This window comes from Pinus tabuliformis, chromosome X (assembly GCF_031772625.1).
Source record: "Pinus tabuliformis cultivar Carrire ecotype Pingquan chromosome X, CPIR1, whole genome shotgun sequence".
Classification (NCBI taxonomy): domain Eukaryota; kingdom Viridiplantae; phylum Streptophyta; class Pinopsida; order Pinales; family Pinaceae; genus Pinus; species Pinus tabuliformis.
Window position 1 is genome coordinate 279,712,852 of NC_142308.1, and position 27,929 is coordinate 279,740,780.

The window sequence follows — 27,929 nt, forward strand, 5'->3', positions numbered from 1 at the left end:
GTCTTAAATTTTTGTATGGGAATTTATCTTTTGAAATGCTCACAATTTAGTTCTTTCCTACCCATTGTACAATACTATAACCGAGTAAACGGTCGATCCGACACCACAAATAGTCGTGTTAATATTGACGTAATCCTGCAGTAGCCATTATCATTAAAGAGTGAAAGATGTAAGATAAACACTATTTCAGAGAATTTATGATAAACTTCATCTCATCACACCACCGAGTTCAACGTAAAATAGGTTTTTCTTTGTTAGAATCCGTTAACCTTTAATCAAAAAGCTTAGGTTTTCATAATTTTTTGGGATGCATACATTAGTTTCTATAATTTTTGAGGTGCATGTAAAGGGGAAATTGATTACCTTTTTATATTTCCATTAAAATATTTAATTTTTTAATAATTTATTAGTGGTAATATAAATATGAAAAATATTTCTCAATTATTAAAAAAAAATAATTAAAATATTAATGTCAATAATTAAATTGATTTAAAAAAAATACAACTTTTATTTATAGAATTTATGTATATGCATATGGAATTTAAGTTTGTGTGTAATTTATCATTGAATTGTTGTGCAAAACATGAAACTTTAATAATATTTTTAATATCAAATTCAATTATTGTGCAAAATATGAGACTTTTATGATATTGTTTTAATATAAAAATTTAAAATTGTAAAGGATATATGGTTGTAATGGAAAATTATTTATTTTATTTATTAATTTTTTCACTATAGATTATGATTTTTAAAATAATTTAATTATAGGTTTTATATATATATATATATTATGATTTTAAAACTAGTTTTTAAGATTTTGATATATGCTAATACAAAATTATATTAGAAATAATACACAATAATATTATTATTATTTTAAATATATATTTGAAATGTTATAATGTACTTTTATGTATTTTTAGTTTCATTCATGAAAGGTTTGCCTAAACCATAGAAAATAAAATTAAAAAATAAAATTATGATATGTATCTAGAAAGCTAGAGGTTTTTGTGTAGTGTAACACAAAGTATTGGTTTGTCACTCTAATGTAAACCTATAATAAAATTAGTTTCAAATTATTTCAATATCAAATAGCGTAAAAAATTTCATTGTCAATTAATTATTTATAGAATGATTTGCATTGTTACAAATCATTATATCAAAAATGCAATAAATAAAATATAAAAATAAAATTATTATAAAAATTATTTTTTAGATAATTAATTCAAACGTTGTAAAAAAAGATCATTTTAGTACATTATAATGTTTTCAACTTAATAAACATTTTCTACTATTGTTATGAGTAGCATGTAATCATGCTTATATATTATATTACGTGCTACAATTGTGAAAAGAACTATCACTTTAAACAATTATATTTATTGCTTTGAAATATTATAACGCATATATGTATGAAAAACATCAGTGCTCTTCTTTTTGCAATGCCCCTACCTATTGTTCTTATCTTACAATGTATTAATAATCTATCTATCACCTCAATAATAGTTTTTGGCGCTAAATCATTATTTTTTGTTCTTTCTTCTCATAAGTATTATTAGTATTTGTACGTGGTATGCACATTCTTGCTAGATACCCACACTTCATATGAGTATGCTAGCATCTTGTAGCCTATTATGCTAGATAATTAACTAATGGTTAAGCTTAATTAGTGAATAAGATACCATTAACCTTAAGCTTGATTAATAATCAAACTTATTGTTTAATAATTAGTTGATTGGATTCTTGTGATTCCATAAGGTTGAATTATGTGATTAAATATTAATATTTTATTATTTCTTTCAAGGGAATCCATTCCTTCTCTGAGCATGAGCACAAGGATGAATAGAACAACATTCATAAGCGCATACCCATTACAAAAATATGTCTTATCATCATGTTACTCAATGGGGGAGATAACAAGAATTATGCCCAACCACCCAAGATAACCACAATTGAAATATTATTATTATTATTATTATTACTACTACTCAATTAAAAGAATTTTAGCCTAAAAGTACCCATGAATTTTTCACACGCATAATATGTAAACAAATCAAAATCCTTTAAATTTAAAAAGAGGTATATGTAATTTTTTTGGATGGAAAATAAAATGACTATTTTTGTTTTAATTGTATTTTTTGCTTATCTACTTATAGCTTTATTCAAATTTCAAGTGTAGACACTCGTTGGAAGTGGAATTAAATTCCACATCCAACGAGTACCTATTGTTCATACTTCTGAGAAGACCCATGTTGTCATATAGAATGTCTAGACACTGAGAAAACAACTCAAATTAGGGGGTGTCACCCTAATCCCCAATATCTTCGTTTGATTTGTATCCCAATAGCATACTAAGGGAGGTAGACCCTATGGAAATTTAATGAGGGAATATTAGCTGGGAACCAACCAATCTGGGAGACACAGTTAAGAATCCAATACTTGTTTAGATTGCGCAAGATTGTGAAGTATTCAATTTGATTTGAGGAAAATAATGTTAGTGCCTTGTGGAGTCAAGTATCTCGTGAAGGAAATAAAGACTAAGTAATGGATGGGAAACTACTGCTAAATGATTCAGCATTCTTATATCGAATGAAAAACTTAAAATTATTTGAACTGTAGGGACTTGGTTAGTTTTAGTTAAATGTTTGTTCTATGTTTGATCCCTCAATGCTTCTGTTGACCAAGTTTATGCTTGGAAGTAAAATTTTAATGTGCACGTACTAGCTTAGTATGCAAATGAAAATTGAAATGATCTAATCATGAAAGGAGGTTCTAAAGTATGAGTTATTCTGAGGTATATCATGAGTGTTTTTTAACTTAAGGCTCAAAAAAATGATCTTAATGTGAAAACAAATACTTATACCAACAATGTAAAATATGAAGTCTACACAAGTAATTACTGAAAACACAATAGGAAACCAATGTAAAATTCTAGAAAAACTTTATATTCAGAAATAAATTTACATGAGGTACTCAATAAGAGATCATTAGATGCATAAGTAAAACCAAATTAGTCCTACTTGCATGAGCATGTAAAAACAAATACACATTAGGAATTAAATTAAGTGTTTTAACTCATATCAAAATAATTAGGTGCAAAGTCTGAAATATCAGTTCCAGTAACATACTCTTAAAAGATTGACAATGTGAGAAATTATTTAAACCAATGATCCTATGACCATTTAAGATTCATGTTTTTTCTATGTGTAATAATAGAAACTTCACATAAGAGACTAATAACTAAGAATTTGGAAAAGTTTTGAGTTTAACTATTTCCAATCTAGTGATGCATTTGATCTTAAAACTCATAAATAAATTACTAAAAAAGAAGAAAAGTAATATTCATAAATTTGTCAATTAGCATGCAAAAGTTTCTAAAGATAATTGTATTTATGAAATGTACTGGAGTAAAAGATGCAAACTAAATTTGTTGTCAAACTTTAGTTAACTGAAACTCTATGCCAGTATTAGTCCTGCTCTCAAACAGGTCAATGAAAGGGGGAAACGGTTTAGAGGATGTGCACCAGTCAGCCCTTAGGGGCTTGAAGATACTTGAAAGTAAGCTGCCCAAATCACTAAAGTTCTTCAGATCTAGATGCTAACTCGAAATTTTTTTTTGATAATTTTTTTTGTCAACATTTTTAAGAAATATTTTTGATAAATGTTTGGTAATTTCCAAAAAAAAATTAGTGAATAGTTTTTGGAAAGAGGGTGAAGGAAAAGATTATGCAAGGATGAGGGCTAAAAAGGAAATCCCTTGGGGCTGAGAGTTAGAGATAACCAGTGAAGGGAAGTAGGTCAATGAGGTGGCTAAGTGTAAAGGAGTTAGAGAGAGGAGGGAGGCCAAGACACGGGAGGCTGAGAGGGAAATGATGGATGCAGAGAGGAGGGATATCGTAAGGGAGATGAGGGAGGCAGAGAGTAGGGAGGTCGAGAAGGAGCCGAGGGAGGCCGTAAGGGAGATAGGGAGGCTATAAGAGAGGAGGGAGGCCATAAGGAGAAAGAGAGGTCGTAAGGAAGGAGGCCACAAAGGAGCTTGAGAAGGATGAGCAGTGGAGTGGAGAGCTAGGATGACAGGTAAGAAAGGGGCTCGAGAGCTAAAGATGGCCAAAGCAGGGCCTGTAGGCCAAAAAAAAAAAATTTCCAACCATCTTTTGCAATATCTGCAGAACCGAGATCGAGTTTCCTTTCTGAAATTTTTCCTTGACCTGCAAATAAAATGGAGATCAGATATTGCCCTCCAGGGCCTACATCTATCTCCAAAATCCACAAAAATTGTTATCAATATTCAGATATGTTCCTACACAAACAAAAGATAGAATACCCCAAAACATCTATATACAAATATATGAAATACCCAAAACCCTAGTGAATTAAAAAAATTAAAATTTACAAATATATAATAATATTCTATAGATCTTGGAAACTTGAGGAGTATGAGTTCATCTATGCTCCTAGATCTGCAGATTAAATCCACATATTAGCCTGATCTAAATAATTATGCATGAATTTATAAATAAACTAGAAATTTTAAAGAGACACAAGGGTAAAAAAACCCTACAAATAAAATATTTTGTAAGATGACTTCAGAAAGTAAAAACAATACGCTCTTTAGATTATGTAATATGAGAGTCAGTTGCTCTAGCAGAGGACTTCCCCAAATGCCCGAATCCTAAATAATAACTTCTACACAATTAGATATTATTGTTAGATTAATAGAGATTCAAAATAACAATAAAATCATGAAAGAATAGAGATACCTGCTAATTCTATCAAATCAAAATGATATTATAAAAACCCGGAAATCTATGCAAGATACATGTGCACAAATCAATCCTCAAAAACTATTATCCAACAAATACAAATAAAAGAAGCAAATTATTAAGAGAAATATTACCACATAAACCTAAAAGGGGAACACCATGGTTGGAAACCCCAAAGTCTTTGTGTTTTATTAACTAGAAACAAGTTACAACAACTTTTCACAATAAGTACAGGATTCAATGATCGCATCCAAATAATGGAGAGAGACCTGTAATTTATAGATAACTTCTCCAATAGCTAGATGGCTTGATCCTCGTCAAAGCAATCTAAACCGTTGATGAAGATCAAATGATCTTTTAATGATAAACGTTAAAATTGAGTTACCTTTTTGAGGAAAATCGAATTTCACTTTTAATTTGTTTTTAATTAACTCAAAAATTATTATTTTGAGTTAATTACCTCAAAAAATTGACTTTGAGTTAACTACCAAGGCAAAAGGGTCCAAAATATCCTGAAATTTTCAATATTCCCTTGGTCAGGGACCTCCAAAGATTAAAAACTTTAAAACCCATGAATTTTAAATGTTGAAGAATTTAATTTTTCCTAGGGCCTGAATTGATTAAATTTGTCACTTTAACATTTTACTTTATTTTAGCTATAATAATTTAATTAATTGACTCATGAGGGGATTAATAATGTTTCTAACCCTCTAATAATTTAGCATTATAGGTAAAATATGATTTACATGAAATATTACATTCTAACCCATAAAGTGGGAACACCCGTTCATTATAGACCCTCCATAAGTTACCCATTTCTGCTACTCAAAATATGATCTAGTAGACTAAGTGACTTTTAACAAAATAATATAACCAAATAGCTTCACTTATTCCCAAATCACTTTTACGGAGACTGGATAAATAATGCTAGGACTCATGTAAGGTCCCCGATGACAACATCCACCCTAGCTTTGGGATGAGGCTCAAGGATAAAACTCTATCGGTCATCTATGTTTAGAAACACACATGAATTAGTGAGACGAAAAACCTCTTAGGATAGAAATCATCACGAGAAAAATAAATTCACTTAGTTTGTTACATACATTTGTCTTACTAGGATCATTTATATTAGAAAACGAAGAATGTGTTTACAAAACGATAGTGTACATATAGCTTATAATGATTAATCTATGGATCACCTGAGTGCTCAGACATGATGGAAGTCCTTGTGTGAGAAAACGTACAGCTATGGGGTAACTGACATGGAGTGGTCAACATCTGGCTCTACTTGGGGACATGTTGCTTCATCGAAGGAATGTGAGAATCTATAATCTGCACCCAAGGAACACACATAATCACATAAGTAGTGTCCATCCAAATATAATCCAAAGATCAACATATGACATTATATTAATGAAATAGAAGCTCTGTAACAATTCTACAAACCTGAAATGTAAACATAATCTAAGAACATAAATAAAATGCTAAAACAACAAGGTGTAGGGTTATAAATATGATACAAAGGATGCCCCATCGCATCAAACGACTTCTTTGAAAAATATCTTGAGAATTTAGCCATTTGCAGGTAAGTCAAGTGGGTCACCTTCTAATGTGCTCAAATGGAATGAATTTGGACCATCAATGCCTTGGATGATGTAAGTTGCCAACCAAAAACTGTCAAATTTCTAATGATTTCTTGGTTTTTCATTTCTGTAATCCCATAGTAAAGCCATATCTCTAGCCTGCAAAGATCTAGACCAAGAAGATGTGTCATATCTTTTCTTAATGTTAGATTGATTCTTTCATATACTATCAAAAGGCTTCGTGCGCATTTCATCCAACTCCACGATTTGATCAATCTTGTTTTGGATAACATATTTATAACTAGGAAATGCTTAAGGCATTGGTAAGATGGTAATTTATGATGGACATGTTATGTCACATCCATGCCATAAACTAGTTGAAAGGGACTTTTAGCAGTATATTTCCTTTTAGTTATCCTATCTACCCATAAAGCGTACTTGATTTTGTTGTCCCAGGATTGCTTGTTATCTCCTACTATCTTCTTGATAATGGTTATAATATTTTTCTTACTTAATTTAGGGATAACTTTACCCCAAGGATAGTAGATAGATGAATGAGATAACACAATGTCATACTTAATACAAAAATATGAAAACTCCATAGAACTAAAGACCTTTGCATTATTGGTGGTGATTTTAGCTAAGACACCAAATCTGGTAATAATACGTTTTTTAATAAAATACATATGACATTTTCAGTGGCATTCTTATTAGGAATGGCTTCAACCCATTTTGTGAAATAATTAGTAGCCATCAAGAATCATGAGTAGCCATTCCTAAAAGTTTCATGGAATTTGTTGATGAAATCCAAACCCCAATGTTGAAAATGTGCCTCAATAACAATAGGTTGTAGTAGCAAGGAAGCTAGCTTTTTCTTCGCAATGAACAGTTGGCAAGTTTGGCAACTTCTAACGAATTTATGACCATAGAAAAGATCGAAGGCCAATAGCAATCAACTCTAAGGATTTTGTGGGTGATAGTTCTAGCAGTGTAATGACCACCACAAAATCCCGAATGAAACTCGGAAATCAACTTTTTAGACTCTATCTCATCAACACATCTAAGTACAATTCCCTTAGGATTTCTCCATCGAAGGCCATCCTTCATAAGACAATACTTAGTGGGTTTTAATCTGAGAGCCCTTCTCCTAGGAGAAAGTAAATGCTTAGGACATGTAAGATTTAACAAGTAATAAATAATATCCTTCTACCATTCATGCACTCTTAATATTTGCAGCTTAGGCGAAGATGAATCATTAAGACAAATCAAACCAAGATCTATTTCATTTCCCTCAGTCATCATTTCAGCCAAACCTTGACCTTTGACTAACTTGGTGGTTCTAATCTCTAAATCATATTCTTTAATCTCAGTAACCCAGCTAGTACGAGTCCCTAAGAAATCAGTTTGAGTTAATATATCTTTAACAAAAGAGTGTGGGACAAAATAAATGATCTTGGAATAACCCACATAAGTCTTGAAATGCTTAAGAGATTTAACTAAGGCATAAGCTTTATTTTCCATGGTAGTATAATTTAATTTAGAATTCTGAAGCGCTCTACTCATGAAAGTTATAGGATTTTCATGATTGCCTTTCTTATTTTGTAACAGGACACCAGTAATGGTATCTTCTGAATAAAAAGAGAAAATCATGAAGTCCTTTGAATAATCATGACTAATTATGATAGGGTCTTTAGCAATAGGACCTTTGATCTCCTTAAAATCCTTTTTGCCATCGTCTTTCCATAATAATTTAACATCCTTTTTTAGAAGACTTTGAATAGGCTTATCTATTTCTATGTAGTTTGGAATAAATCTTCTAAGGAAATTAGTTTTACCAAGAAAAGACTGAAGGGATTGTAGATTATGAGGGAGAGGAATCTTTTGGATTACCTCAACTCTCTCAGGGTCAATATTGATCCCATCCTTTGGAATGATGTGACCGAGAAACTTCCCTTATATTACTCTAAAAACAGACTTAACAGGATTCGAAGAGATTACAAATTATCTACATTTATCAAAAACCTACCTAAGATGACCTATATGGCTAATACAATTCTTAGAAAAAACCATAAGATCATCATGACAAATTTCAATAATGTTACCAATTAAACCCTTGAAGGCATAATACATAGCCCTTTGAAAGGTAGCTCCAACATTAGTTAATCCAAAATGCATTCGAATGTATTCGAATGTGCCCCATGGTGTGGTGAAAGTAGTTTTGTGTCAACCCTCTTTCTTAACCCAAACTTGATTGTACCCAAATAAAACATCTAACAGAGACATCATTCCATATCCCGTTATTCTTTGCAACATAATCTCCATGTTTGGAAAAGGGTAATTATCTTTATTACATGTTAGATTAAGGTTTTTGAAATTGACACAAAGTCTAATTTTTTCATTCTTCTTTCTAACAATCACTACATTGGAACATCATGATGAATGGCTAGTCTAAGCAACGATTCCAGCTGCAAACATTTTTGCAAGCTCTTTTTGGATTAAGGGGGCCAACATAGGGTTTATCTACCTAAGCTTCTGATGAAATGGCTTATCATTTTCATCGTTTAAAGGGATGGTGTGCTCCATAACATCTTCTCTATAACTTTTCAGCTCATCATAAGAAAATGCTAAGACATCGCGATATTCATGAAGTAAATCGATTAGCTTTTTCACTTCTTCCTTACTAGTACCTTTACCAATTTTAACATATTTATGGTCACTAGAGGTACCTATATTTAATTCAATAAATTCACCAGGATCCATCCTATTTTCTTCTCCTTTCTTTTTGGCATCATGCTGAGCAAAGTGTTTCTCTAAGGCAACAACATTTTGGGGGGTAGGAATTATAATATCTTCATAGTCATTAGATCCATCCTCCCTACAGCTTACCCAAAAATTCTCAAACTCATCCAAGTTATTTAAAAATTGAATCACCTACCTTTCATCATCAAAAACCTGCCACTGCTCTAATTTATCTGGAATGGAAGGTATGCAAATAATTTCCATTTTAATCTTATCCTTCACTAATTCATCATACAACTACAAGGTAGATGTGGCTACAACAATCTCATCGACAAAACTATTCTACTCTCTTGGGATATCTTCGAGGTTAAGAGCGTCAAGTATTCCAAAATATCCCACACCGCATTCTGATAGTTTCTTAATCTCTCATCTTTACATGTAAATTTATTATTAAATCAAATGATAGCTAAATTAGAGTCTCCCTTGATATGAAGCAATTTAACCCTTAAATCCTTTTCCAACTCAAGGCCCAACAATAAGGATTCATACTCAGCCATGTTGTTGCTTTCTCCAAATTCTAATCTATAGGGAAATTTGAAAACATGCCCCAGGGGAGACTTTAACAAAATCCAAACACGTTTACCATGTCTAGCTAATGCACCATCGAAATGCATATACCATACTTGACTCTTCAGATCACTTATCTTTTCATCAACGTTAACTTCTGAGGGGATTATAGAATTAGACAAAATAGTGTAATTCCCCAATTGAATTTTGTCGGTGATCACCTCATTATGGGTTCTCTTAGGATATTCCACATCGAATCTCCTTTCTATCTCCCTATTTAGTCTAATGCACCCGGAACCTCTAGGAAAAGGAATCATAGAATATGACCAATTCATTTGGATAATTCCTCCTAGATCAGAGGCCAATTTCCTAGACAATATCATACCCCAAGCATCAGGAACATCAAATACAACTGTGTACATCAGGATCATAATGTCAGGGTAGACATAAAAATGGACTTGTAAATCCTTTATTAACCCATGAACCTTGCTTTTCTTAGAATCCATGGCACATATGTTGTAGTAAGCCCTAGAAATCCTTCAATTTAGTTGTTCCATGACCCTCTTGGTCATAACACAAGCTGAAGCACTTGAATCTAACATGAAATTGTACAACCTGTAACCATTAACCATCGAGGTAATGGAAAAAGGTTGCTGCTCGTTATTGTCAGAATCCATACTTTGCAAATATAGAGGAGCATCTTGATAGACAGTCTCAAGAGCCTTTTCTTGAGCAAGATTAATACGAGGATTCTCAATGGACTTTAACAACTTAGCCTTTTGGGAAGGGATTTTCAAAACCTTGGTGACAGGAACCCAAATTTTGGAATTGTTCAACCATCCACCCAAGTCAATATTAATTCCAGAGGTGGGGCTAAAATTTCGAAGGGGAGCATGATTATCATTTTGATCTTTATCCCTTTTTTTGATAAGTTAACCCCTTATCTTTCACAATTTCTAAAATTTGATCTCAAGAGGGCCTTTCACTGAATAATTTAACTAGAATATCATTGTCATGGTCAAAATTATTGATATTATAGGAAGATGTGAAAGGCATGACCTCATGACTATGCTCCTTAACCCTTTCCCAATCTTCATTTGATAGGTGATATTCCCTACCAACGACACTAATCGGGTTACTTGCCCCAAACATCCCATTTTCCAAAATTCTCTTAATAGTGGGGCAAGTAGTTTCTTCATGAAAGGCATCACAAGCCCTACAATATGGAGGAGCATCCTCAATAATATTTGAATGTCCAAGGGGATTTGGCAGTCGATGTTCATTAGATTTCCCTTCCATCTAACAATTATTATTATCTCTATTGTTAATATTTCTAGGTTGGGAGCTTTGAACTTGTGACCTTTCCATTTGGACCAACCTAGATTGAAGAGTACTTATCTATTTAACATGTTTAAAGATTAATTTTGCTTGGTTAATCTCCATGCTTTCAATATTTTTAAGTAACTTCTGCATAGGATCGTCTTCAGATTCCTTAAATTCTTTACCCTTAGGCTCTTTTGGATTTGTGGAAGCTCTATCAAAGCCTGAAATCTTAGATATCCCAAATACCTTCTTATCCTTCTCAATCTCTTCAGCTATAGTTTGACACTCCTTATAATCAGGAAGTTTAGCACGTCTTAATTCATAAGAGGTATCAATGTTAAAAGTGTCAATGTAGAAGTCATGGATAAATTTACCAAGAGGTTTATAATCTTGAGTTAATTCCTTAACAATACCATTAAACCTTCTGTTAAATTCCTCAACGGTTTCATTTTCATTTTTCTTTATGATACTTAGGGCTTTAACAAGATGCCTTTATTCCTGCTTATCTCGAAACTTATCCTTGAATCCATTAATAAGAGCTTGTAATGAATTGATGGAATGATCACGTCTTTCAGTGAACCACTCTAAAGCATCCTCTTCCAAAGAGAGCACAAAGAGCTTTATCCTCACATCCTCATGAGCAACGTTAGAACCACCCCATTTGTTAATGAAATTCCTAAAGCGATTAATATGATCTTTAGTGGTCACTACATTATTGCCTTGGAAAGAAGGGAATTTATCCATACATTTATTAGGAAGGTCATGCGGGTAACCCTGAATGTTAGCAAAATTGAAAGGAAGATACAAGTCATCCATGATGTCTTGTTAAATGGGATCTGAAAAAAGCGAATACATATCAAAGAGAGCTTCCTATCGATGATTATCAAGGTGTTCATGGGAAGAGAGTTTGTTTAATTGAACTCTAAAAACATTTTCAGGATCCAGAGTGGGATTAATCAGGTACTAAGATTCCTTCTAGTGCAAACCATTGTAGGAAGTGAATAAAGTGGAGTCACCACTTGGAAAAAAATCTAACATAGACACTTGAGATGAAAGATGAAGGATATAAGATGAAAGATGAGAATTCTTGTAAAGCCAAGGTCCAATAAATTGGTCCTTGGCAATGACGCCAAAAAATGTTGTCACACATAATATCTAGGCACCACAACAACAGATCAGATCGAGGGCTATCAACGTGATCCCCAATATCTTCATTTGAGGTGTCTCCCAATAGCAGACTAAGGGGGGTAGAACCCTATGGAAATTGAATGAGGGAATATTAGCTAGGAACCAACCAATCTGGGAGACACAGTTAAGCTACCAATACTTGTTTATATTGCGCAAGATATTGAAGGATTCAATTTGATTTGAGGAAAATGATACTAGTGCCTTTTGGAGTCAATTTTTTGTTTGAAGGAAATAAAGGCCAAGTAATGGATAGGAAAATGTTGCTAAATGATTCGACTATCTTATATGCAAATTAAAAACTTAAAATTGTGTGAAATGCAGGGACTTGGTTAATTTTAGTTAATGTCCATTATATGTTTGACCCCTCAATGCTTCTATCGACGACGCTTATGCTTGGAAGGAAAATTTTAATGTGCAAGTACTAGATTAGTATGCAAATGAAAAGTGAAATGATGCAATGGCGAAAGGAGGGCCTAAAATATGAGTTTTTCTGAGGTATATCATGAGTTTTTTTTAACTTAAGGCTCATAAAAAATGATCTTAATTTGAAAACAAATAATTATACCAGCAATGTAAAATATGAATTCTTCACAAGCAATTACTGAAAACACAATAGGAAACCAATGTAAAATGTTGGAAATAAAACAGTTTATATTCAAAAATCCATTTGAATGAGTACTCAATTAGAGATTATTAGATGCATAAGTAAAACTAAATTAGTCCTACTTGAATGAGCATGTAAAAATAAATGCACTTCAGGAATTAAATTAAGCATTTAAACTCAGAACACAAAAATTAGGTGCAAAGTCTGAAATATCAGTTCTAGTAATATGCTCTTGAAATAAATGATAATTCCAACAATTTATTTTAACCAGTGATCCTATGACCATTCAAGATTCAAATTTTTTCTATGTGTAATAGCAAAAAAATCACATGACAAACTGATAACTAACAATTCAAAAAATTTCTGAATTGAACTTTTTCTAATCTAGTGATGCATTTGATCTTAAAACTCAGAAATAAATTACTATAAAAGCATATAAGTAATATTCAAAAATTTGTCAGTGGAACAATGATGAGATTGCATGCATGTTTGGATCCCCAAAGAATTGAGGACAAGTAGGGTTTTAGGTTACAACAGAGGTTTTTCCATGGAAAATTGCAAAGGAGGGAGCTCCACTCCCTCCTACAAGGAAGCTGTGGCCAATAAGGGCAAGAAGGTTCTAGATAAAGGCATAGATACCGTTGAAGAAGGAAGAAGAAACATGGCAGAAGAGATAGAAGGTACCAAACTAAAGGAGAATAACAACACTAAAGACAAGGAGGAAGCTGACAAAAAATAGGGAACAAAAGACAAAAGACAAAAGGGTTCTTGTAAACCCAAAGCTGAAATCACTCCCAGAGTGGTATTAAATGATCCAGCGCTGTAGGCACATAGGGAACACATGGGAACCTATGCAATCATCTGTAAATTCATGGGATTATGGCCCACTGAAAAAGCTTTGCAAATGTGGATCAAATACCACTGGAAACCCAAAGGGAGCATTGATCTACATCTTGGGTCAAAGGGTTTCTTTACGGTGGTGTTTACAAACATTGAAGATAAAGACAGAGTGTTTGAAGGAGGGCCCTACTTCTACGCAGCAGTAAGTCCTTATATGAGGCCATGGAAGATGAGCTTCGTACCCGAGCGGGAAACTTTTACTTCGGTCTCAGTTAAGGTAAGAGTTTATTCTCTACCTATGGATTACTGGCAAACTGAATCGTTAGATGCCATAGGCAACAGATTAGGAAAATTTATTAAAGCTTATGAAGCCACAAGAAGGGGAAAATACACCTCCTTTGCAAGGATTTGTGTGGAGATGGATTTATCAGGAGCTCTTCTAGATGAGGTAATCCTGGAGGTCTATGATGAGGAATGGGTACAAGCAGTAGACTATGAGCATATTCTGTTCAGGTGCCGTAGATGCCATGAACATGGGCACCTTCTCAGAGATTTCCCTCTCAGTAAAGTAGACAACAAGAGAAAATCTAATACAATGAAAGATGTTGATAATTTTCACAAAGTGGTACACAAAGGAAAAGGCGAAAAAAAAGGGCTGAAACAACAACAAAAGGAAGGACAACAAGTTAGCCAGAACCAGTTCCAAGTTCTTGAAGTGGATGAAGAATTAACAACAGAAGAGCAAGCAAGGGAAAGAAGTCCTGAGGAAAAGGAGAAAGAAGAAAACAGGGAACAAACACAGGAAAATGATAAACAGAAAGAGATCATGATGAGTGACACAGAGATGGAGATGGATCAGGAGATGACCCAAAGTGAGATGGATCTAGAGGACCATGAGCTTTAGGAGATTCTTGACAGAGAAAACCTAGACCTGGAGGGGTTCTTAAATCAAGGCACAACCGGGGGGGGTAGAATCGTTACCTCAAGAAGAGTTAAGTAAAATATAGCAACTATATTTATGGATAACTCAAGCTAAGGGTTTGGAGGGGGAAAAAACATTGGCAGGAAGAGCAATGAAGGTGTAAAAGCGATAAAAGTGACTCCAAGATTAGCACCTAGAAACCCAGGAAAGAAAAGAGGAAGGAAAAAATAGAACGAGCTACTGATGGAATGTGCTAAACTTGTGATAGACTCAGGTAAGATGGAAGATCTAGCTAGCTATTCCTTCACTAATATTTAAATATGAAGTTTACATCTTCGAATATTGGAGGTCTAGGCAGTAAAATGAAACAAATAATTCTTAGTAATAGAATGAAACATGAGGCTCCGGATATAATTTTTATCCAGGAAACAAAATGTTCCATCCAAAAGTTATAATAAATACATAGCAAGTGGCTCAACAGATTTGATTTTCTAGAAGTAAAGGTAGAGAATTCAGCAGGGGGTATTCTCTCTCTCTAGAATCCTCAAAGAATAGGCATAATAGATGTTGAGGCATCCAGGAATTATTTATCAGTGGTCATTCAACCTGTTGGAGATAGGGAAACCTATCTTGTCATGAATGTTTATGGCCCTCAAAGAATAGATGAAAAACTCTGGTTCATAGAATCCCTGGTGGATCTCAGGGATAGACATACAGGGATACCTTGGATTATAGGGGGGACTTTAATATGATTAAATCTCTTTCAGAGAAAAAAGGGGGAACAAGAGCTCTAAATATAGACTCTTTGGCCTTTCAAACCTTTACAGATAATATGAAGCTAGTGGATATGGAGACAAACAATGGCTACTTTACATGGAATAATAAAAGAGGAGGAGAGTCTCATGTAGCCTCCAAGTTAGATAGATTCATAATTTCGGAGGATCTTATGCTAACAGATAAGGAAATAATAACAAGGGTTCTTCCCTTTGGAGGATCAGATCACTGGCCGGTCCAAATGGAGATTCAGGGCATAGGGACTCCTCAGAATAGACCTTTTAGATTTGAGAATATATGGCTCTCACACCCAGAATTTATGAGCAATATTGAAAAATGGTGGATGGAAGATTTGCAGATTCAAGGAACAAGAATGTTCCTTCTGCACAAAAGATTAAAGCACATCAAGATGAAACTAAAAGAATGGAACAAGAATGACTTTGGCAACATTTTTGTTGAAAAGAAATCTGTTGAAAACAAAATGCAGGAACTCAACCAAGTCATGATCAAGGAGGGCTTTGACAAAGACAAAAATGATCAAGTTGAGAAACATCATCAAGAATGGGATAGCTTGTGTAAACAAGAGGAAATATTTTGGAGACAAAAGTCCAAAGTTCAATGGCTAAAAAAGGGAGAATGCAATACCAAATTTTTCCACAAATCCACTATGGCAAATAGAGCTCACAACGGAATCTCGTCGATCAAGAATGAGAATGGGCAAATTCAGCAATCACACGAGGACATAGAAGCTATGTTGTTCCAACACTTCTGAGGCATAGCTCAAGAAAACAATCCAGAAAGAGATCATTACATTTGGGATTTGACTAGTCATATTCCTAAGATGGTGTCTAGAGATGACAATTTCAACCTTAACAAATCATTGATTGAAATGGAGGTCAGTGAAGTCCTCAAAGAAATGCAGAATGGCAAAGCACCAGGCCCAGATGGCTTCAATGTTGATTTCTTTAAAGCTTGCTGGAATATTATTCAGGATATTTTGAGGGTTGTGGAGGGTTACAGGTTGAAAAAAACTATCTTGAAGGTGCTCGATACCTCCTTCATCTCCTTGATACCCAAACATGACAATGCTCAAACTCCAGAAAGGTATAGACACATTGCTTTATGTAATGTGGTCTATAAGATAATATCCAAGGTAGTGGCCAACAGACTCAAAGCTCTGCTTCCTTCTCTGGTATCGGGGGAACAAATTGGATATGTAGAAGGCAGATAGATTCTAGACAACATCATTCAAGCTCATGAGGTGGTTCACTCCTTAACTAGCAAGAAGAAAGCTGGAATGATCATGCAACTAGACATAGCCAAAGCATATGACAAAGTGAACTGGGCTTACATCAGGAAAGTACTAATTGCATTTGGTTTTGATCATAACTGGGTTAGATGGATCATGGCTCTTGTAACATCTTCTAGCTTTTCAATTCTGGTTAATGGCTCTCCCTCTGAGATTTTTCTTCCTTCAAGAGGCCTTAGATAGGGAGATCCACTCTCACCCTTTCTCTTCATCCTCATGATGGAAGGACTAGGTTGATCTATCAAGCATGCTAGAGTTATGGGCAAAATACAGGGACTTCAACTAATGGAGAATGGACAGGTTGTGACTCATCAACAATTTGTAGATGACACCTTGTTACAAGGTATCCCCATAGTCAAGGAGGCTTTAGCATACAAAAAAATTCTAAATGACTTTGCCATGGCTACAGGTATGGAAGTTAATCTTTCCAAATCAAAAATATTTTTCTTTAATACCAATATTGCTATTCAGAGAAACATCTCAAGAATTCTAGGCTTTCAAAGGGATTCCCTCCCTTCCAAGTATCTGGGAGTGCCTCTAACTGCAAAACCTTTGCATAAAAGCATTTGGGAACCGTTGATCAATAAGATGTAGGACAAAGTCAGGAATTGGACCATCAGATCTTTAAATCTGGCAGGGAGATTGGTGCTGGCAAAATCGGTGCTCCAATCTTTCCCAGTTTTTATGCTATCAGCACTCCCAACTCCAAAAGGAGTTCTGCAACAATTCAGAAACATCCAAAGGGATTTTCTCTGGGGCAAGGAGGAGAATAGAAAGAAATGGGCATTAGTCTCTTGGGAAAAGATTTGTAAACCCAAGAACCGAGGAGGCCTAGGCTTGGATGATCAGGAGATACTCAGCAATGTTCTAGCGGCCAAACTTTGGTGGCGTTGGGTTAAAGATCCAAAAGCCCAATGGGAAAGTATTTGGAAAGAAAAATATGCCAGTGCCTGGCATCATACTAATCTCATAAGGATGTCTGGAAATATAAGGGGCTCATCCATCTGGAACAAGGCCTGGGAGAACAGAGGCTTAGTTCAAAGAAACAGTTTTTGGGAAATCAGAGAAGGTGATCTAGCACTATTCTGGGAGGATAAATGGCAACAAGAACCAACATTGTTAAAAGAAGAATTTTTGGGCCTTAAGCATGAAACAGATAACCAAGGATTAATAAAAGTAAAAGATTTTTGGGATCACACTACCAATTCAGGAAAATGGAGAACTTGGAGAAACATAGATTGCAGAGATGATGGACCCATGAAAATAAAAGCAGAGGCACTCATGAGAATACTGGAACAAAGGATGATTTTAGTTACTGAGGGGCAGGACCAGCTAAGGTGGGGCAACAATAAAAAAGGCATCTTTAATATCAAAGAGGCTAAAGGTTTTCTCCTGGAGCTGGAGTCCCATGCTCAGGACAGAATTTGGCTGAACCTATGGAGACATCAAGGGTGGATGAAGATCAAACTCTTCATGTGGCTGGTGTATCACAAAAAGATCTTGACTTGGGACAACATCCGGAAAAGGGGTTTCTTGGGGCCTTCCAGATGCCAGCTCTGTGAAGCCCAAGAGGAGACCATGGAACATCTTCTCAACAACTGCACTTCCACTTCTAGGTTATGGGATGTTAGGACCTCATATTGTCCCTTTTTGACCATACATTTTTTCCATGATGTCATCCTTTTCAACTTACATTTAAAAGTCCTTGTTAGTTTTTTAACCCAATTATCCCAAAGGTATGTAATGGTTCTTCTCATCACTATACGTTTAATTATTTAGCATATAATCACGATATCTTCATAATTAATCTTTAATTTGCTAAGTGTTGAACAGTTAAAGAATGATGTGTAGTCCGCATTGCTGGAATAGCCTGGAGTTTGTGAGACTATTTTTGCAATTGCTGAAACAGCAGAAATGGCAAACAAATCTCGAAGCTGAAACAGTTGAGATTTGCATTCCAAATTTGACAGTAACAAAGGAACCAGACTGATCATCGAGGAAGCTGTTACACTGGATGTAATGCCTATAATCTAAAGACAGTATTACTGTAACAACATTTTGTTGACGGGAAATTGATTTCCCTATTTTTGTATAATGGGTTAAAATATAATTTATAATGTAAATCTTTTGTAATAGATGCCTCCTCTTTATAAAGAGAAGACATCTACATTAGAGGGGGGAGACTGTGGAAAAAGGCTCAGTTGAAGGAACATGACTAGAATTCTTTTTGTAATATGACATATTGATGGATGAATAAAATTTTGTTCTAAACTTCTTCTTTTAGTTCTTGTCTCCTGGGGAATCTTGTGAGAAGGACAGGGCCCACCTTCATCACAAGATTCACCCATTACATTTTTCAGTGTGTCAAGTGTGTCTTTTATTCATGCCTTGTTAACAAGTATTGTTTGCTGAATATTGTTTATAATACCTTTCGTTGAAACTCTGTTTCTTTCTTAATTGATTGTTGTATTATTCAAAGTTAATTCATGAATGTTTCACTGGTGATTAAGTTACAGAGTGAATTGGCAAGCTAGCTTCAGTTTGTTAAAGTAAGGCGTGATTTGTTTGTACTACAACTTATGTTGCTTTTAAAATTGAGTGCATATAGTACGCAGTTGCCTTTGAAATAACAAGACTTCCCTGGGTTGACAATTTATGTCGCACTTTGTTGTTTAATTCAATAAGCAATTAAAGTGACTAACATTTTGGCGCCATTGCTGGGGAAGGCAATTATAGATTTTAAAAGCACTGATGATTTTCTTGAAGATATGCAGGATATATGAGAGGACGCAAGAAAACTAATCCTACAGGTGGCAACTGAAAAGGAAGAGGAGGAAGAAAAACTTTAATTGATGAGATTATTTCAAAAGCCGAGACATCCTAGAGGCTAAGCTCTCTGAGGCCACAGACTCAACACTCTCTCCAAACAAACTACCAAACAGAGGAAGTAGTGGGACCTAAAAGGGTCATAGGAATAGTAGAACATACCGAGGAACCAGTGGAGGAAGTTGAAGAACCAACAGAAGATATTGAAGAACCAATAAAAGATATTTAAGTTGAGGAACCAGTTCAGGACATTGAGAGTCCAACGGAAAACACTGAAGACTGGGCAAGTGTTAGGCCCCTATAATACTAGTGTAACCCCTTATTGTTATTAGTACAACCCACTTATTATATTGATGTACCCATGTAGTGCCCATATTGCTACTATTGTGTCCCATAGAAGCCCACTATTGTTATTATTGTGCCCTTACATTATTATTGTTATGTCGGCTCTGATTATGTTATGACCACTTAGACTCCTATATATAGAAAGGAGGTCTTTTCATTTTATCATCCAATAATTGTTCATTTATGTAATGTAAAGGAGGTTTCCCCCTCGAAGAGGCTGAATTCTAAGGCGTTGATCTATCTTTTCTATCTTTTCTTGAGCTGGTTTCATAACATTTGGTATCAGAGCTTTGGATTCTAGGGTTTCGCTGCTCCAAACAAGTCATCGTGGCATTTTCGCTATAACGTTTTTTCTGTGACGTTTCAGAAGTCGCAAAAAAAACCCATTTGAGAAGAAATCGTGTTTACCCTCGGTTCCGAATTTCAAAGCCTTTCGCATGATATTTGCGGAGATATGATCTGAGGAAGTTGGCCTTTTTGCAGACTCCTGAATTACATTCAAAACAGGTGACCTGGGGAAAATCGTCATAACTTTCTCCCTGGACATCGGATTGAAATTTCGTAAGAAGGTACAGAAAGAGGACAAAATGTAGTTTCTTTCATATCTTTTTCAGAGCCGAAGGTCGAAAAATTGAGACGTGGCACTTCATACAATTTCGCTCCTCTGGAAAGGTCTATAATCAGGTCATCTTCGGAGATTGTGCATAACTCTTTCTTGGAGAATCCAATTTGGATCAGACTGACGGCATTGGAAATAGGACACACAGGGCTACTACAGGTAGCATTTTCAAAACTTAAATATTTGAAAGTATAGATTTACATTCGTTTCAAGATCGAGGTCCTAAAATCAACAAAAAGCAAGATGAGGAAGTTTGATGGCAAGGATCCGGTAAATTGGATACTTCAGATGGAGCAATATTTTGATCTACATGGTGTACCACTGTTACAAAAAGTATGTATTGCATCTTCATATTTAGAACCGGATCAATTTTTATGGTATAAAAGGCTTTGTTCTCGTAAACAACTTGTTACGTTGTCAATTCTCACGGAGGAAATGATAGCACATTATGAGGATACAAAGAGAAACACCTTCTTTAGAGCAACAACACAACAATTGGAAAGAGTAAAAGGGCTTTGTGACATATTGGAAAGTAAAATTATGGCAACAATGAAGTCTACCCCTCACAACTATAAAGATGGAAGTGTTGTTTCTCCTAGCCTTCCACAACCTACAAGGGTTACACCACAACAATTGGAAGAAAAAAGAGAAAAAGGGCTTTATTACAATTGTGATAGAAAATGCACTAAAGGTCATTAGTGTGCTCAGAAGAAATTATTTTACATAGAGTATGAAGAGGAGGAAGAAAAGGATCAAGAAACATCAAAAGAAGAGGATATATGCCAGGACCCAACCCCAGAGAAAGAAGAAATGAATCAGACCATATCTTGTAAAGCATTGGCAAGAATTACCACTCCTCAAACTCTTAAGATAGAAGGACATATCAAGAAGAAAATTGTGTAAGAAGTGAAAGATCACATCAAAAAAGAAGAAATGAATCCAACAATATCTTGTAATTCGTTGGTCGAAATTACTACTCCTCAAATTATCAATATAGAAGGACATATCAAGAAGAAAAATGTTCAAGAAGTGAAAGATCACATCGAGCATCAAGAAATGAATATGACCATATCTTGTAAAGAATTGGAAGAAATTACCACTCCTCAAACTCTAGAGATAGAAGGACATATCAAGAAGAAAAAGGTTCAAGCAGTGAAAGATCACATCGAGCATCAACAACAATTTCTCCAAATTTTAAAGGATAACACCACTTCAGTGCAAAATCAAATGAAACAACAGGTGGATCAACATCGTAGTGAAAAATTCTTTGATGTAGGTGATTTGGTATTTTTACTGTTACATCTCAAGCAAGCTATTTATGAGAAGGAAATGTTGGCAATACTACATGCACTTAAAAAATGGCGACCTTACCGAATGGGAAGACTCTTCAAGGATGAGGATGTGGAAGCATTGTTTTGTGCTATTTCTATTATCCAACTAGATTGGATAAACGAAGCAAGGGATGAATGGAAGAAGGACGAAGAAGTATGGTCACTTATTCAAAAGTTGCAAAAGATCCCAATTCAAACAATATTGCCAGAAATTGAAGAGGAAGGAAAAATCATATTGGAACTTGGAGCAGTCACAGAAACAGAAACCCAACAGCTACGAAATCGATCAATTTCAGAGTATTTCATCAAGTGGAAGAACTTACCCGCTGAACATTCCACATGGGAGGACAAAAATTTTATACAGAAGCATCAAGAACTACTCAAGCGTTGAGGACAGTGCTTTTTGAAGGAGAGGGGCATGTTAGGCCCCTATAATACTAGTGTAACCCCTTATTTTTATTAGTACAACCCACTTATTATATTGATGTACCCATGTAGTGCCCATATTGTTACTATTGTGCCCCATAGAAGCCCACTATTGTTATTATTGTGCCCTTACATTATTATTGTTATGTCGGCTCTGATTATGTTATGACCCCTTAGACTCCTATATATAGAAAGGAAGTCTTTTCATTTGTATCATCCAAGAATTGTTCATTTATGTAATGTAAAGGAGGTTCCCCCTTGAATGTTAGGATATTCCGACACATAGGATATAGTTAAGTTCAACTTGGTCTAGTATAGAGTTAGGTTAGAGTTAGGTAAAGTGTGTTTCTTTACCGTTGTACATTTTGTAACTTACAATCCGACGGTCACGATATGTAGTGATCCGACGGTTCACTCTCACCTCGGTATTACCGACACTTGATCCGTGGCTTGACACCCGATTGGTCCATGAGTTCTATTTAAAGCGCATGGAGGGTCATTGTTCGGGTAATCTGTGCATGAGAGAAGCTTATGTAAATTTTCATTCTTTGATTAATAAATTGCCTGTAGTACCCACGTTGGGACAGGCCGTGGACTGTTTCCCTCCTTGTACTTTGAGGGTTTTAACCACGTCAAAAATACTGGTGTATTGATTTGAGATCTGGTTGTGAGCGGTGTCCTTTTGGTATTCTTTCTGAGGAACTTACCCTGTAAATTCCTACATGGTATCGGAGCTATTTGAGGGCCGCGTCCGTTGGTGATCCAAATCTGAAGCTGGTAGAACTGCATGCGGCTGTCGTTTCCTAGATCTGCTGTTTCTGACTGCTTTCGGGCCGAGAGGACTGCTCTGTTGCGTTCGGAGCATCTGTTCCAGTGAGGAACCCCTTTCGTTTCACACGAAAAGGTTTCCGGTAGCCCTAGCTGCGTCATTTTTCAGATCGGGAGGTATATAGTGTTTTTTTTGCAGTTTACTGTTATTTTCTCTCTGCTTATTTCGGTCTCAGTTTATTTAGCCTTTTTTTTAACCGGATCTATACCTTTCATTTCTGCGTATGCTCTTTGCCCTGTGACTCTGTGCGATCTGGGCAAATCAGAAACAGAAAGGAAGGATTTTTCTCATGCGTATGCTCTTTTCCCTGCACCTTAGTGTGATCTCGGAAAATCAAAAACATTGAGAAAAATATTTAGTTTTTCGGCTAAAGCTAACCTTGAGATTTTTTTAAAAAAATTTCTAGTTTTTTGGCTAAAGCTAAGTTCGAGCCGCAAGGTTTGTTTTTCTTTGCATATTCGTGTTGGGTTTTGTGTTTTGTGTTTTGTAGGGAAAAAGAGCTTTCTCAAGGCAAGCACGCAAACCAAAGCCCCCCCCCCCCCTCTCTCTCTCTCTCTCTCTCTCTCTCTCTCTCAAATTTTTTGTATAGATCAATTGGTTCAAAGCTATTTTAAGAGAGTAGAGGTCTTGGATTCAAGTCTCCATTTTGTGGGGGCGGATTTTTTCATTCCCGCACATTCGCGCACTTTGCCGGTAACGTCAACAATTTTTTTTGTGAGCGGTGTCCTTTTGGTATTCTTTCTGAGGAACTTACCCTGTGAATTCCTACATTGAAGAGGCTCAATTCTAAGGCGTTGATCTATCTTTTCTATCTTTTCTTGAGCTGGTTTCATAACAGCAAGTGCATCAGGAAAGCAACCAATGGATGGAAACAATGAGGGAATCTTTGGTGGAGGATGTAGAGGTGAAGGAAGAGGTGAGATTCTCTCTCCACCTTGGAATTCCCTATTGAGGAACTTCTCAGAGGTACAACTCCTATGAAGAATATTCCACTCTCAGCCCTACCTAACTTCCATGGTTTATCCTCTGAAGACCCTGATGAGTTTCTTTTCGAGTTTGATATATTGTGCAGAAGTTATGATTATGTTAATAATGCTCAAAAGTTAAAGTTGTTTCTAGCAACATTAAAAGGAAATGCACTAAGATGTTTTATGATCTTGGGAGGTCATGTGATCACAACATGGGATCAGATGAAGGAGAAATTTCTGGCCAAATACCAAGACTATTGCCGGACGAGAGAAAAAAGAGAGGAATTATTCAATATGGTTCAGAAGGAGGATGAAAATCTGGAGGACTTTGTGGAAAGACTCTAGTATAATCTGCAGAGATCTGAGCACCCTGATGTAAGTAAAGATATTCTTAAAACAATATTATTGAAAGGGGTAAGGGATGATTGTTTAGATATGCTAAATATGCTTGGTAAAGGGGATATATCTAAATAATTGTATGATGAAATCGTTAACCTCTGTAAGAGGTGTTCAAGAGGAGCTGCAAATAAATCAAAGAGTAGGAATAGTACTTATTCAAGGGTCCAAAAATCAGCCAGTGGAGAAGCAAAAAGTACTGAAACAGGTAATCTACTAGAGCAATTAAAGACTGAAATGTTAAGTTCTTTTGCTTCACAGATTGATACCTTGTAGGTTAAAAAGAAGCAGGCAGAGGTAGAAGCTTCTTTGGCCATTTTCTACCCTAAATGCAGAGAAAAACACCCATTGAGGGAATGCCCACTGGACAAGGTACCAATTTGTACCATTTGTGATAAGGACGCTGAAACTCAACAATGCCCCTCTTTACCAGGGATAAAGGCAGCATTACAACCAACTGAGGAGGAAGTTGAAGCGGTTTATCTGTTGACACAAAGAAGGCAATGGCAACCACGAGGACAAGGTATGAACTCTAATATGCCATTTAATCGTTGGAATAATTATCCTTCTTTTAATCAAGAAAATTACCCGCCCTTTAACCAAATGCAATACCCACCCTTTAATCAAATGAATTTCCCACCCTTGCAGCAAACAAACCCTCCCTTTATAGACCCTGCAATGTGGACTCCCTGGCTTTTACAACAATCCTATTTTAACTAATGGAACCCAAACTGGAGAGCTCAACAAACTCCATTCACAAACCAATTTCCTCAGTTCCAGCAACAACTTTCTCTACCATCAGGTACCCCACCTAATAATTAGACCATGAAGCCTCAGTTGCCTGTACAACCGAACCCTAACCCTAATAATAATAAAGTTGTGTAAGTCATCGACATTCAGAACCTGCCTACATCTCATGTGCAATGTAATGATAATCATTTACGATCTAGGAGAGTAGTTGAGCCGATTATAGATGATATTACCTCTTCCAACTCTGATAAAGAAGAGACAGAAAAGAATAAATCATCTAATAAGGATGCTGAAACAGTCAAGCCATCCTCTAATAAAACTATTGAAACAGTAGAGCCACCATTCATTGAGAATTTGGCTCTCACTAAGATGCCTAAGCCACCTGCTTTAATCTTTTAGGGGAATTGCAGAATCTGTATGTTAAAATGCCACTTTTACAAGCACTCAGGGATGTGCCAATCTATGCCAGAACCGTTAGAGACATTTGCATCAAGAAACCTGGTAGGAAGGCTAAAGATCCCCTTACAGTTCATGTGATAGGTGATCTAGCTGCTTTAATGTCAAGAAAAGTTCCTCCTATAAAATATGGTAATCCTGGTCACCCCATGGTCACAGTACAGGTCGGAAAAACTATTGTTTCGCGAGTTCTGTTAGACCTAGGTACTGCTATAAATATTATGACCCTGGAAATTGCACAGCTATTACAGTTGAAAAATGTAATTAGAGAAACACTAACTATCCTGGAATTAGCTTATCATTCCACAATCAAACTAGAGGGGGTTATTGAAGACCTGATCATTTCAGTTGAATCCTAGAATTACCCAGCTGACTTTCTTGTATTACAGACTAAAGCAAAGTTCGGGGGGCATCCTCTGATTTTGGGGAGACCCTCGCTGGCTACAGCAGATGCTTTTATCAGTTGTAGATCAGGTTCGGTGACAATTTCTAATGGATGTGAAACCAAATAGCTTACACTATACCCTCATGCTACACCTATGACTAACAATGATGATTCTGTATGGTTAGACTATGAGGATAATGATACTCAACCCATTTTGACCATTGGACAAGCCTTAACTCTTAAAGACACCACAGAAGATGAAGTAATTAGTACTTTTATTTCTGAACCTTCCTCAGTTACTTCTGAAACATATAATTGGTTAACTGCGATTCTGGATCCTAAAACGCAGAAAAAGCTTAAATCCAAAAATTTACTGCAAACATCAACTGCTATCTCCTCTAAAAGCATAACAGTAGAAATTGAACCTGGCAAAACATTAAACATAAACCCCAATTTATCAGATGCTGAAACACAATAGCTAATGAAGCTGCTCTGTGAGAGCAAGGAAGCATCCACATGGGACTACACAGACATGAAGGGGATCTCTCCTGAATTATGTACTCATCATATATATATTAAGGAGGGGGCCTGACTAGTCTGTCAAACCCAGTGGCGAATGAATACAATTTAAGGGAAATTGTTAAGGAAGAAATTCAAAAGTTGCTTGATGCAAGGTTTATATACCCCATATCTGACAGTGAATGGGTTTCTCCATTGGTAATAGTACCTAAGAAAAATAGGAAATGGAGAGTATGTGTAGATTATAGAGCCTTAAATAAGGCTACCCAAAAAGATCATTTCCCCTTTCCATTTATTGATCAGGTGCTAGACAACTTGTCAAGAAAGAAATTCTTTTCCTTTTTAGATGGTTTTAGTGGATATAACCAAATCAAAATTGCACCTCAAGATCAAGACAAGACCACTTTTACTAGTCCTTGGGGGACTTTTACTTACAGATTTCTCCCATTTGGAATATGTAATGCTCCAGCAACATTTCAAAGAGCAGTGATAGAAATCTTTTTTGATATGCTTAATGATTCTTTGGAGATATTTATGGATGATTTCACTCCCTATGGTGTGACTTTTGAAGATGCGCTACAAAACCTTGAGAAAGTACTTAAATGATGCATACAATCTAATCTTTCCTTGAGTACCGAAAAATGTCATATGATGATGAACAAAGGAACTGTACTAGGACACTTCATTTCATTCCTTGGGATTCAAGTGGATCCATCCAAAGCACAGGTAATTCAGACCCTTCCTATTCCTAAAACGCAAACTGATGTAAGAAGTTTTTTTAGGACATGCTGGATTTTACAGAAGATTTATCAATTTTTTTTCTAAAATAGCTTCTCCTTTGTTTGTGTTACTTATGAAAGATGTTGAATTTAAGTGGACTGATGCTTGTTAGAAAGAATTTGATGAACTTAAGCATCAGTTGTCTACAGCTCCTATTCTGAGGGGACCTGATTGGGCACTTCCATTTCATATATCCTCTGATGCTTCAGATACTGCAATTGGAGCTGTCTTGGGTTAAGAAGAAAGCAATCTTCCTTATGCTATCTATTTCATTAGTAAGAATATGACCCCTGCTGAGCTTAATTACACAGTTAGCGAGAAAGAATTTTTAGCAGTTATTTATGCTATTAATAAATTTTGACATTACATTACTGGTTATCCTACTTTCGTTCATACTGACCACTTGGCTATCAAGTATTTAATGAATAAATATGTTACAAATGCTAAAGTTACTAGGTGGTTATTGTTACTACAAGAATTTGATATTACAATTGTGGATCGACTAGGTAGAGAAAATGTAGTTGTTGATTGCCTTTCTCGGATAAAAACTGGTGATAATACTCTAGTGGATGATTCCTTTCCTGATGAATACTTGTTTGCAGTATCTGCTCACTCACCACGGTATGCAGACATTGCCAATTATCTGGTTGCAAGGAAGCTACCATCACACCTATCACATTGGGAGAA